We start from the raw sequence: 13951 nt of genomic DNA on the forward strand, positions 1-13951 counted from the left end.
AAAACCCACCCATCTACGTTGCGAATACGACCGGAAGCCTACGAGAACGGTGACGTACAGATATTGGCGCAGGCGTTGGGCGCAGCGCTGTGTCCCCGCTTGCAGCTTATTGTGTACGCGGTGATCGAAGCGAAGGGTAGTTTATTTCAAATCGCTAAGGCTAGAATTGGACTATAAAAGCAGTTTCCTTCATTATAACTTGCTTACTTTTCAGTACCGGTTCGCCGGTAGCGGGTGCGCGAACTCGACGGCGCCAGGCCTAATTAACCTTCGCTGAACAGGATCAACATTGGCTCAAACTTATGTGCACGGATTGAGAGGGTAGAATCTTGTGCATTTCAACTTCGTAGGCATGTCTTGACTCACTTTGAGCGCGATTATTTACATATACTAACGAAGCCGTTGCGGCTATCGTGTTATCGGTTCGAAGGCCGATCGCGCGGGGTTCGGCCGAATGATGGTCGGCACGCTGATTTTATCGGTGCCGTCGACAAGAAAGCCCATCGCAGTACGACAACTCGCGCTCGTCGGTTACGTCTTGTAGGCCTGGTATGATAAAATGGTCTCGGCGACACAGTGCTGAATGGTCGGCCAATCGTAGGCGTGCGCGTCTTGTCGGTCTCATATCGACCCACTGTTACCGCGCCTTGAACGAGTACGTGAAGTCGGGCACATGCTGCCACTACCAGCAAGCGAGGACCGACGCTGCAAGAAGTCTTCGTCAGCAACGTGTTTTTAAGTGTCGTCCAAGTGTAACGCAGGGGTTTATCGATAAATTTGCTATTACAGCCATCAATGCAAGGCGGCAACTACGTGGTCCCTGTGCAGTCTGGACGAAGCCCTCGCCGCTTTCTGTTAAAGGTGGAGTTGCAGTCTTACGCTTCGCACGTTTTCGGTACCGCAGCGACGTCGAGCTACCAGTGAAGTTTCAACGAGGTACACAACACGAGTTTGCACTTGCAGTAGCGCGCGTGCGAGCGCTTTTTTTTTTTTTCGGGGGACGTTTCCCCGAGACGGGGCCGCACGGCCGCGCGTGCGACCCTTCCAAAACGTTTCGCGACTAATCCTCCAGGGCAGGGCGCATGCGCCGTAGCGCTGTGAAAAAGGCGGATTGCGCAGACGCCTGTCTGCCTTCTTCCTTTTCATGTGGGATGGAAGATCTTGTCGTCACTCAAGCAGGCGTGTTTAACCAACTACTACTTTTAGATCCCAAGAAAGCTAGCGGGCCGGATGGAATACCAACCCAATTTCTAAAGTGATACGCGGAATGGGTGTCATTTTCCCTAAATATAATCTTTGTGAAGTCATTGCAAACTCACTCGTTGCCAGAAGACTGGCGTTGCGCAGTCATAACTCCTGTTTTTAAAAGCGGTAACCGATTGCTAATAAACAACTACCGCCCAGTTTCCCTGACTAGCGTCTGTTGTAAAGTATTAGAGCATATCATAAGTAAGCATATTCTCGTTTTTCTTGAAAATAACGACTTCTTTTATCAGCACCAACACAGTTTCCGGAAGGGACTGTCTACAGTAACCCAGCTCATAGAAACTATTCATGATTTTACTTCAGCTATAGACGCCCAAAAGCAAATTGACGTCATCTGCGTAGACTTTGCGAAAGCCTTCGACAAAGTTTCGCACAATAAATTACTCTTCAAGTTACATAAGGCAGGAATAAATGATAATATTTTAAAATGGATAGAAGCCTACCTACACAATCGCAGGCAGGTTGTACGTGTGGACGAATGCTTGTCCTCTCCGTTAGAAGTGCTTTCTGGTGTCCCACAGGGGTCCGTTTTGGCCCCGTTGCTGTTCTTGGTTTATATTAATGACATTACAGAGATTGTCGAGTTTCCTGTGGAATTGAAGCTTTTTGCTGACGATTGTTTAATTTATTCTGCAGTAACACACATTAACGACCAAATTAGAATAAACCGGGTCCTTCATTCCCTTCACCTTTGGTGTGAAAAATGGGACATGGAAATCAATTACAACAAATTGACTTTTACACATATTACTAACAAAAAAAGTGTGGTGCCATTCTTTTATAACATTGCAAGTAACAAACTAAGAAATGTAGATACATTCCAGTATTTAGGAGTCACAATTTCACATAATTTAGACTGGCGTAAACATATCGATAACCTGTGCTCGACGGCTTCACAAAAACTGTATTCACTGAAGAAAAAGCTGGAACATGCAACGAAGGATGCCCAATTAATGGCTTATAAAACTCTCATACGTCCATCTTTAGAATACGCTTGTGTTGTCTGGAGCCCCCACCAAAAAGTATTAATAGACAAATTAGAAAGAATTCAAAGAATGCCTGCTCGTTTTATTGCTTCAAGATACCGAAGGACGGACTCGGTAACAACAATTCTGCGTTCGTGAGGGCTCGAGTTGCTGGAAACTCGAAGGAAAAAAGCCAGACTTAAGATTTTTTTTCAGAGACTTCAAAGGCTATTAGATAAAAATGGAAAAATACACCCACTTCCCTGCAAATCGTAGCGAGAGAATTAACCACAGCAGAGCCGTCAAGCCTTATAACACACGTATTGATGTTTTTCGTTATTCTTTTTTTCCGGATGTAATTGAAATGTGGAATGTCTTACCTGATGTTGTTGTAGATCAGACAGATGTGCACAAATTTGAATGCTCGATTGATATTTTGTATCGTGGGCACCCAACCTGATGCTACGAAATGTTAAATTTGCTTGTTCTACTATTTTCCCTCCCTGTAATAACCCTCAAGCGAGGGTTAACAGTATCAAAGAAGAAAGAAAGAAAGTCCCGCTATGTATCTTAAAGGGATACGGACACAAAGTCTGAAAATTTTACGAAAATGCTGAAAATGAATCCTCAGTGTGTGATTACACCGTAAAGAAGTAGTCACTTAGCTAATTTTTGAGCCGATGGAGTTGGAAGGCGTGATGTCACGACACCCTCGTCGGATAGCCAGCCGGCCGGCCGCGGTCATTAGAAGCGCGCCGACGCTGCCATCGCGAGCATGGATTCGAGTTCTGGTGCCTCTACCAGCGATGAGTACACGTCTGAAGACAAGGACCATCCCAACTTGGCAAGAAATATTACCGCTTACGGTTACGAGCCTTCCGCGTCAAGCGACGAAGAAGAGCAGGTGACCGTGGAAGTGCCGTTCAGGTTTTTGAGAACCGTAGCAGGAAGATTTCGCTCTGCACCAGACACTTGTGGAAGAATCATTTGTCATTTCCTCTGTAAACTTGCTTTTTCAAGAGCGCACGCAGGCGAGGCATCTGCGGGGTACTTCAGCACTGCGTGGATGACTGAATAGTAGTGTATGCCGTCAGCGTTAGCAACTGCTGGGAGGTATCACTATCTCCGAGACTCTCACGTCCACTTCGCCAGCCGCCCGACAGATGGCACCACCTGTCTGGCGTTTTCCCCACCTTTTCCTGCTTTTAGCCTGTGGAGAAGCAGAGCTGTGTGTGTGTGTGTGCCCCGCTGCCATGTAGGACTGATCTCGTGAGATACGCTCGGCTAGCCTTGTATTGTTTTACTATGCTTTGCGAACATTTTTATAGACATTACTGCCTTCGTGCCCAGCCTCGGGCATCTCGCCCCAGCCTTGCCCTCACACTGCTCAAGAAGGCTGCAAGTGAACGAGAACAGTACCGACATCTTTTCGCCTTCTCTTTTCAAACGCGCCGCGGATTATTTCTGCCTTGTGTTTTCGTGGGAAGATCGATGGCACAGCGTCAGGCTTTAGGCGTTGCCTTTTGAGCCGCATGCCGAGGCTTTTCAGCACAGCCGGGATGGTCACATAATCATCGTCGACGAAGTGGTCCGCGCAAATGAAGTCATTTTTTAGAGGCAGGTCTCCAGGCTGGGCGTGATGGCTGACAGGCAGGTATCCAAAGTTTACGCACCTTCTCGTCTCTAGGAAACGTGTGCAACGGCGTGTCATGGCCGACGATGTTGTTATAACAGCAATGTCTGGGCATTTCTTTCCGCCGCGACGGACGCGTCAATACCGAGCGACGCCCACGGGAAGGCGCATGTAAGACGCACCACCTGCGTGGAGCGCCGACGGGGATAATGTTTCAGACGGACCACGTGCGAAGATCGCCGAAAGAGTTAAACAAACGCTGCAAGGGACCGACACTCCCCGTATAGTGAACTAGAATATCTTCTAGTACACTGTACCCCCGGAAACACTGCGACAGCTGTGGCCGACCTTGGCCGCGCTCGCGCGCGGGGGTGGGTGTTATGATGTCAAATTTCAGCTTCTGCCGGCAGCCGCTTGGAGGCAAGGTGCAACAGAAAATCGGAAAAAAAAAGATTTTTTTTTAAAACAGCTGGTTGTGTTCGTCATTTTCACCAGTTCAACTTTTGTTCCGATTCAAGAAACCACCCGCCAACTTTTGTGACCGTATCCCTTTAAAGAAAAAATATTTAGTACCTGGCTGCATTTTTTAACACGCTTTACAACGTTGTGTCCCTGTCCTCATAGCGCACCCAGGATTTCTGCCGCGAGGGGGGGGGGGGGGTGAATTTTTGTAGTGGGGGGAGGGGGAAGCAAGCAGTTCGCATATATTATGCAATTTCCTTGCTTTAGCCAGAGGAATCCAACAGCAAATAAAATGCCTCATGATTATAATAATATAATGACACCAAGGATGATGTTCATTTCTTCAATGTTCTACTCAAGTTTAAGAGTGAATGAATAAATACAAGACAGTGATGGAGTATTTTTGTTAATCAGGAAAATTCGACCTCAAGCCACCTCCTGAATTGTAATGACAATGGGGACAGAGCACTGAAGGTACACGTTGGACTGGTGGGGCTGGATGCGTGAATTGGGTTAACTCGGCCTTAGGGGGGGAGGGGTTACAACACCCGAAACCCCCCCGTCGGTGCGCCACTGCCTGTCCTCCACTGTTTATAGCTCTGTACATAGGAACCGGTATGGTCATGTCAAGTGTATCCCTGTGCAATTTCTTCCGTGACGTCGAAAAAGGTAATCATTAGAAAAACGTACGGACAGAAAACGGACACTGTCAACTACTTCCCTTAGGTACCCTCGAAGAGCACCAGGCATACTTAGATTGCTTACCACATAAGCCTGCAGATGCTTGCTCAGTCGCAATTGGCACATTGTGCGCAGAAAGGGGTCACGCACGTATCGAAAGTAAACCTGTTCACTAGCTGTTTCACAAAAAGATGTGACAGGCCTAGGCCCCCTTCTTTGACTCGCTTAAACAAGTTCATACGGCTACCTCTCTCTCGTTCTGATGCCCAAATGAACACAGCAATAACTCTGTGAATAGTTTGCACATTTATAAGAGAACAACAGGAAACTTGCATGACGTACCATATCTTGCTTATTAAAACAAGTTGCATACAGTGGCTCTCGCAAACATTGAGAGATGAATGTCTTAACAATTTGTTGTTTTCTCCTTGATTTGCTTAACTTCTTCGAGCCAGTAGTCCTCATTACGACATTACGACGGTAATGTTCGAGTGGTGCGCCCAAGTATTTAGCTGGCGATTTAATCCATCTAATGTTGGCGAACGTTTCCGGTGTTGACGGCCATTCACCATGCCAAAAAGCCAGACACTCCAATTTACAGTGCTCCCTGCAGTGTTTCTAAAATTTCCACTGAGTCCGCTTTTGTTTGCCATCTATCTAGAAAGCTTTTGTTTGGCAACCATTCAGAACAGTGGCATAAGGGGCTTCAAACTAATGGAAGCCGAAGTGAAACTCTTAGCATATGCAGATGATGTAGCGGTGTGCTGTACATCGAAAGAAAGCATTACAGGAGAAACAACCATTGTTAAACTGAGTCACGCAAGCGCTGGCTATCAGGTAGCGGAAAAATGTACTATAAACACGCCCTAGCGGACGTGGACACACGATGATGATGATAATGCTTTAATTGCACTCCCTGTGAAACGGTGCTGTTGCAAATGGTCAACTAGCCTGTTTGAGTTAATCGGGTACGCTATACATGTTTTTATCTAGCATTTCTGTATACATCACTTTAATCGTTTTTTCTTCCTTCAAAATCTGCCTTGTGCCGCTACCTGTATGACTGTCAGAGATCCGGTCGTATCAATCTCTTCCCCGCTTTTTTTCCCACCAATGCACGCGATGTGACATTCGCGCCGCGTAGTGTCGATACGTGCACATTTTGCATTGTAGTTGCATATTATTACACCAGGTACCAGATGGACAGGTAACGGTACAAGGCAGAAGGTTTGAGGAAGAAAAAAAATGTGGTTGATCCCTCTTATATAGGAATCGGTATAGAACACGAAAGTGAAACGTGTCTTCACAGAAGTAGTGTAATGTTTATTGCACATTGATATATAATGTCTATTGGTGTTTTGTGGCTAAAGCGCCCTTAGGCGTTGATGCACCCACGCTGACGCCTGGTGGCACGTCTCCTCCATCACGACTACCAACGTCGATGACCATGAGCAACCGTCGTGCATATGGAAGCTGCACTACGCTGCACACGCTAGCACAACGCGAAAGACGAAGCACGTAACTGACACACTAATACAACGCGCAAGACAAAGCACGTAACTGAATCGTCACCGAGTCAAATCAGCGCGTACAGCACGTCGTAATTGCAGCCTCCGCGATCAACTTCAGAAACATTTTCAGAGCTAATTGCGGAGGCCACGCTCCGCTGTGCTGAGTACGGTGAACGCCACCTAGCGCGTTTCTAACGCGTTTGTGCTAGCGTGTTACGGCGTTGGTAGTGCTTCTTGATGCCAGCGTCCCTTCGAATGCTGGCATCGAGGCGTCGTAGTGCTGAGACCACCGAAGCGTTCACTGTCGGTGCGCGTTAGTGTCATAATGCAGTACTTCTCTTTTCTGCTCGTAGGCGGCGGCACCGCCCCGAGCAAGAGCGCGGGTACACGGAGGAGTGTTAGATATATAAGGCGCGTCTGTGTAGTTCTCTGCAAATGCGTTTGTGGCGCAATGGGAGGAGGCTATGGTTAAACGCTCGGCGATCTATCGTCGCGGACTGAGAGGTCGTGGGTTCGATTTCCAAATTTTGCATGTTTGTGGAACTTTTTCTTCTGGTTTCTTTCTTTGTATTATGTTCTATGACGTATTTCCGTGACGGAAATACGTCAGTGAAGTCTTGGTGGACCCCGGCATAAAACACTTTCGTGTTAAAAAAATGTGGACAGCTTGCACTAGTGGTGCAAGGCTAGAGTCAACAGCGGAGCTTGTGATCACCTAGCTTCTTTCAGCTTTTAGATGTCTTGATTAAGTTGTTGCTAGGTTTTGCTAAGTTTTGATGTTGCTAGTCTTGGCGAAGTTATTACTAGGTTGTGCTAGGCTTGACAAAGTCTTTACTAGTGTGCGAGATTCAGCTAAGTTGAACGGCTGGTCGAAACCTGCCGAGCCGCCGTCAGAGGCGCTGGCTGCAGTCACAGACACCGCGCGTGTTCGGCGCGAACGCGGGGAAACGCGGATGGCGTCAGCAGTAGCTCTGTGCGCTGCCTCGTTGGTGCTGCTACAATTTCTTTCCTCTCTCTCGCTCTCATTTTCTCTTTCTCGCTCCCGAGTATTGCGCGCGCCTCGCGCATGCTCTCCTTCCCTCTCCTTAACGTCCGATGTCAAGGCAACATGTGCACGGCACAGAGTCGACGAGAGTTCTGCCAGCGTAGCGGCGGCTCCGAGCTGTATCCCCCCGGTGACGCCACGGCCAATCTGCGCCTCCACACTTGCCGGGGCGTGGCTGGAGGGAGTGGAGGCGAAGCACACCAACACCACCTAAACATGTTGAGCACACGCCGCTCCGCGATGTGGTTGCTAGGCAACGCGTGGTGACGTCATCGCCAGGCGCAGTTTTTTTGTTCGCACTATGTGGCCTTACTAAGAGCTTAAACAGCTCCGCTGTTAAAATAATTTTAAGGAGTGGTATACACGAATGCTAGAAAAAATGTATATTGTGTACCTGATTAAATCAAGCTGGGTAGTTGTCCATAAATCGTCATCGTCACCATCATTGGCATCGTATCCTGCCACTTGTCTTGCAATGTGAGATGCGCGCCGCGTAGCGTCTAGACGTGCACCATTTGCATTGTAGTAGCAAATTATTGCCCCAGGTGGCACGCCATGCATGGTGGCGTGATGTGGCGTGACGTGTCTGGCACGTGCCTAATGGCCAGCCATGTTCAAATTACCCGGCGAACTCAATTTCAGGATCGAAATAACGAAAGGTTGGGCCCGTAGATTTGTATGTGCCCGAAGAAAAAAAAATTCCGGATGGCCGAGGCCACCGCCAAGGAGTAGGGGCTCCTAGCCGATGGCTGAGGGGGGAGGGAAAGGACTCCCAACCTTCCCCACCCTTGACCCCATCCTGGACAATCAATAAAGTCATTCTCTCTATCTTCTGGATTGTCCAATTGTTTGGACGCCGTGAAAAACTTTTCCTTTAAAGAAATGTCGCAGTGTCGCCCGAAAGGCAAAGCATCGATTGCGATAGCAAATTAGTAGACAGCAGACGAACTAAGTATCGTAGTTTTATCGACCGTATAAACTTGCAAACATTCGCTTACTAACTAAATTAACAAGCGCGGTGTCACGTGTGCTTAGGTAAGCATGAACAGATCTCGCTCGATGACCGCGGAAATTTGCGGTAAAAACGCTGGAGTGAGCAGGCGCGGTTGCAGCAGCGAGCGAATTGACCGTGCCGTCTCTCGCTTCAACGTGAACTAAACGTTGAAAGCACAGCGCATACGAAGCTACCGGCACTAGTTGCACTTTGCCCACATCGCAGATCGCTTTGAAGATACGGCGCCCGAGCGGAGTAGGACGGAGCCTAAAAACATCTGAAGTAGGCAAAGAATGCTAATCGCATTAAAAAGAAACGGTCAACGAAGTGTCGACGCTAAGACAAGGCCGACGTACGTGATGGTTCAAATGATTCGATGATTAAAATCTGGGTATATATATCTCTATTCCGTCTCTTTTTCATTTTCATCATTCACAAATTTCGTATCTACATATTGTACGTGATGCGCAGTTACGTCGACCTTGTCTTTACCAACGACTTTTGGATAACCCTTTCGTTTCCTGATCGGCCAGGTGAGCCGATCCCGGAGATAGTTGAGTCTCCGGTGCAATGTGGTTAATTTTCAACTACAGTGGCGCTAATTACGCCCGAATTGTTAATTTTACCTACTCTGGGACTAATTCTCGGGCACCTTCCAAGCCGCTTTCCAGATGCCGTTGCCTTGCGCAAGCTCTGCTTATTTCAAGCAAACTCGCTCAATTTTCCAAAAGTTTGCCGTAAGGCGGTTTCGCCTCAATATGTCTTTAGCTACGGTGGTGCACCCTCTACAGGGTGTAGTGCTATGTGGTTAATTTTCTATATTGGCGGTAATTACGCCAGAACTGATAGTTTTATCTACTCTGATTATTTATCGCTCCTTGTAGCGTTGATACCTCAATTTTGATATGGTGACAGAAATGACGTGTTCAAACTGCGCTGGACCAAACGAGGGAAATTCTAAGGAGTGTCCAAAACAGCAAAATGAAGTGAAAATACTGAACCGAATGAGCAAGACCAGTATGTCACAAAAAGAGGTGGCAGCGCCAGTGCAGCATCAGAAGAGGCGATCGCGTCCTCGATGTGGACTAGCTGCAGGTCCAAACGAGAGCTCCCTGACTCCAATCATGCAGGTACATGACTAGGTAGTTGAATCGGCATCAACAGATCTCTCCAGGCCATTGCTTCAAGCGAGCATCGCAATCCAGGAATCGAATGCACGGTCACACTTGCCGCTGCGGACACGAACCTTGTTATGCCAGCGCGAGCAAGGACCGCGCACCGAGACATCCTCACCTGACTCTGTGGTTAAGGCCATGTTGCGGCGATTAACCCACGCCCTGTAACTGCTACTCTCTGGCGCTAGTGGCACCAGAAAGTAGGGCAGTGGTGCTAATAGCTGCGAAAACTGTACAAGCTATAGACCAGTCACTTGGCCACACTACACTAACCTCTACCTCTGCCCGCTAAGATGTATATGATGTGAAGTGTGCATGTACACTTTGCCCACAAACAGTGTACTGTGCAGCTCTCGTCATGAGCTTCACCATATCATCCTCCCTCCTCTTCACATCATATATCTGTTGTTTTCCTAAACTCCTTCCCCAGCGTGAAATAGCACATTTGAGGGTTTGGCGCATCTAGGATCTGGGTATCCAGTAACCACTTCCAGAAAACATTCAGAGCCCTCCCACTACTGGAAGCTGGAAGCCAGCAACGTTGTGACTATGGTGGGTCTGCTATAGTGAATATTGCTATAGTGAATTTATATATTACCATTATTGACTATATTGAGCTTGTTCGGCATGCTCGTCAAAGAGCAAGGACACCGGCGTCTTGTTTTCGCCCTGCGCGATGGCCAAGTAGTGCATTTGTTGCACGACGTCCGCCCCATCGTCATAGACTAGCGTATGAGCCACAGCGTTCATAGCCGCGGCACACTGCACGGCATCGTCAAGATCCTGACGTCAGGATTCTGAATGATGTGATTCAACGAGCGTCAATCCCATAGCGAGTCCAAAGGGCAACTGCTGATAACAGTGCTAGCGCGAACTCTACGCCACGAGACAAACGGGCACAACGACTGGTGGGACGTGACAACGCCGAGTATCGCGTCACTTGTGAAAGAGGCATCGGCGGTGGCGAGGGGTATAACCATAGGTCATCCATTATTTGTTTTGACACTTGTGCTATGGCACAACTGGCAGGAAACCACCACGCACATGCAGCCGAAAATTGTTCTACGCGTCGTTGTGTCCGCGGACGCGATCCGTCAGAACCAAGCCATAAACAGCTTTGCTCTAAAAAATGGCCCTTTCGCGCCTCTAAAGCGTCCTAGTGAGTCTTAATGTTATATATATATATATATATTCAACAAAAGAGAGGACGACGTGCGTTGTATTAGCACGGTATATTTTGCAATGTTTCGGCTGGTGGACCAGCCGAAACGTTGCAAAATATACTGTGCGAATACAACGTACGTCGTCCCCTCTTTTCTTCAATTTGCTACCGGGGCCAGCGTGATTTCCTTATGCACAACTATATATATATATATATATATATATATATATATATATATATATATATATATATTGTTAAGACTCACTAGGAAGCTTCGGAGGCTCGAAAAGGCTGTTTTTTTTCTGGAAGTGGTTACTGGATACACAGATTCTAGATACACCTAACCCGTGTGAAGTCAGCTAAGAAGACCTTGTCTTCAAAATTTGCGGACAACTTTCTGTGGCAATGAAGCGGAAACTACGGGGATGGAGCTTCGGTCCGTGTGTTACTGCGGATAGTAGTCCGGAAGCGCTTGACAGCGCTTTTATTTTCTTGAAGCAGATATTGAATCGGCCTAGCTTCCACGTGCGAGGTTTCACATTCACCCAGACGCAGAAAAATATTAAGTCAAATTTAACAATCAGTGGTGTGTTTTGTGTTACTTTGCTGTTGTAAAAAAGGTGTGTGTTTCATCTTCCCCAGCTTAAACTAATGCATATGAAAATGTTGAACTTTTTATCGCGATAGTAATTATATCGACAATCCAAGCGTATTTTTGCCGTTGGCGTCCTCGTCGCCGTCGCCTCCCCCGTGAGGTTCCTTATAAAGTCCAAGGGGGATAAAATCGTCGCCGTGCACCGTATGCTGTACGTGCGAGTGAAAGCCCGCGAGGGACGCGCGCTTTCATGGAGAGCGAACGTATGGCGGAGAGCAAAGGCGAACTCTTCCGTCGCGCGAAAGCCCGTGGAGGGATGGGAGGGAGGAAGGGGTGGGGCGACGTCGTGCTGCTGCACCAACAGCGTATCATGCGACCAGGCGCAAGGGGAGCTGGTCAAACTGGCGACTCAATCTGGCACGCGAAAGGAGGAAAGCGGGGAGGCAGCGCGGGAGGGAGGGGGCGCGGCTTCTACTCTGCCACTAACTGCGTACTTGTAACTTGGCGCGGCTGCGGGCGGTCGCGCGCACCGTGTCTTGAAAGCAATCTGCACACCGCTCCTACCTTTGTATGCGCTGTGCTTTCGCCTCTCAGTTTCCGTTGAAGCGAAAGACCGCACGAACCTTCGCTCGCTGCTGCCGTGCTTGCTCACGCCAGCGTTTTGACAGCGGTTATCTGCGGTCGTAGAATATCCCTTCCTGAAGCCAGCCTGTTCTCTTGGTTGGCTGAAGTCAAGTGTTGCCCTGATTCTATTGGAAATTATCTTGGTGAATATTTTATACAATACTGAAAGCAAGCTAATGGGTCTGTAATTCTTCAATTCTTTAACGTCTCCCTTCTTATGGATAAGTATATTGTTGGCGTTCTTCCAGCTCTCTGGTAAACTTGAAGTTGTGAGGCATTGCGTATAAAGGGCCGGAAGCTTTTCAAGCATGATATCTCCTCCATCTTTGATTAAATCTACAGTTATTCGATCTTCTGGTCATGTCTTTCAAGGCCCTTCTAACTTCATCGCTAGTTATAGAAGGAGCCTCTGTATTCGGTTCATCACTATTTCGAATGAAAGTAGCTTGGCTGTTTTGGGCACTGTACAGGTCAGCATAGAATTCTTCGGCTGCTTTTACTATGTCATCGAAATTGCTGATATTACCATGCTCTTTCAATGCATACATATTGCCTTGTCCTATGCCAAGCTTTCTTCCTACTGATTTCATGCGCGTCCATATTTTACGGCTTCCTCAATCTTTCCCATGTTATAATTTCGAATACCCATTACTTTCTTGTTGTTGATCAGTTTTAACAGTTCAGCGAATTCTATCTGATCTCTTGAGTTGCACACTTTCATGTTTTGTCGTTCCTTTATTAGGTCCTTTGTTTCTTGGGAGAGCTTACCTACTGGTTGCCTTGGTGCCTTACCTCCCGTTTCAATTGCTGCTTCCGAGATCAGCCTAGTTACAGTTTCATTCATTACCTCTATGCTGTCTTCATCTTCCTGTTCTAAAGCTGCATATATTCTACGATGGATCATATCCATGTCATCAATCAGGTAATCGAGAAATCTGCGGAGTACAATCAACCTCTCTATATGGCTTTCATAGATTATGAAAAGGAATTTGATTCAGTAGACATACCAGCAGTCATAGAGGCATTGCGTAATCAAGGAGTACAGGAGTCATACGTGAATATCTTAGCAAATATGTACAAGGATTCCACAGTTACCTTGGTTCTCCACAAGAAAATAGAAAGTTACTTATCAAGAAAGGGGTCAGGCAAGGAGACACAATCTCTCCAATGCTATTCACTACATGCATAGAAGAAGTATTCAAGCTCTTAGACTGGGAAGGCTTAGGAGTGAGAATCAACGGCGAATATCTCAGCAACCTTCGGTTTGCAGCTGACATTGTCCTATTCAGCAACAATGGAGACGAATTACAACAAATGATTGAGGACTTTAAACGAGAAAGTGTAAGAATTGGGTTGAAGATGAATATGCAGAAGACAAAGATGATAGTCAATAGCCTGGCAAGGGAACAAGAATTCAGGATCGCCAGTCAGCCTCTAGAGTCTGTAAAGGAGTACCTTTATCTAGGTCAGTTACTGACAGGGGACCCTGATCACGAGAAAGAAATTTACAGAAGTATAAAATTGGATTGGAATGCATACGTCAGGCATTGCCAAATCCTAACTGGGAGCTTACCACTGTCGTTGAAAAGAAAAGTGTACAATCATTGCATTATACCGGTGCTAACATATGGGGCGGAAACTTGGAGGTTAACAAAGAAGCTCGAGAACAAGTTAAGGACCGCACAAAGAGCGATGGAACGAAAAATATTAGGAGTAACGTTAAGAGACAGGAAGAGAGCGGTGTGGATCAGAGAACAAACGGGGATAGCCGCTATTCTAGTTGACATTAAGCGGAAGAAATGGAGCTGGGCAGGTCATGTAATGCGTAGGATGGATAA

The sequence above is a fragment of the Dermacentor silvarum genome, chromosome 2 (genome assembly GCF_013339745.2).
Source record: "Dermacentor silvarum isolate Dsil-2018 chromosome 2, BIME_Dsil_1.4, whole genome shotgun sequence".
NCBI lineage: Eukaryota > Metazoa > Arthropoda > Arachnida > Ixodida > Ixodidae > Dermacentor > Dermacentor silvarum.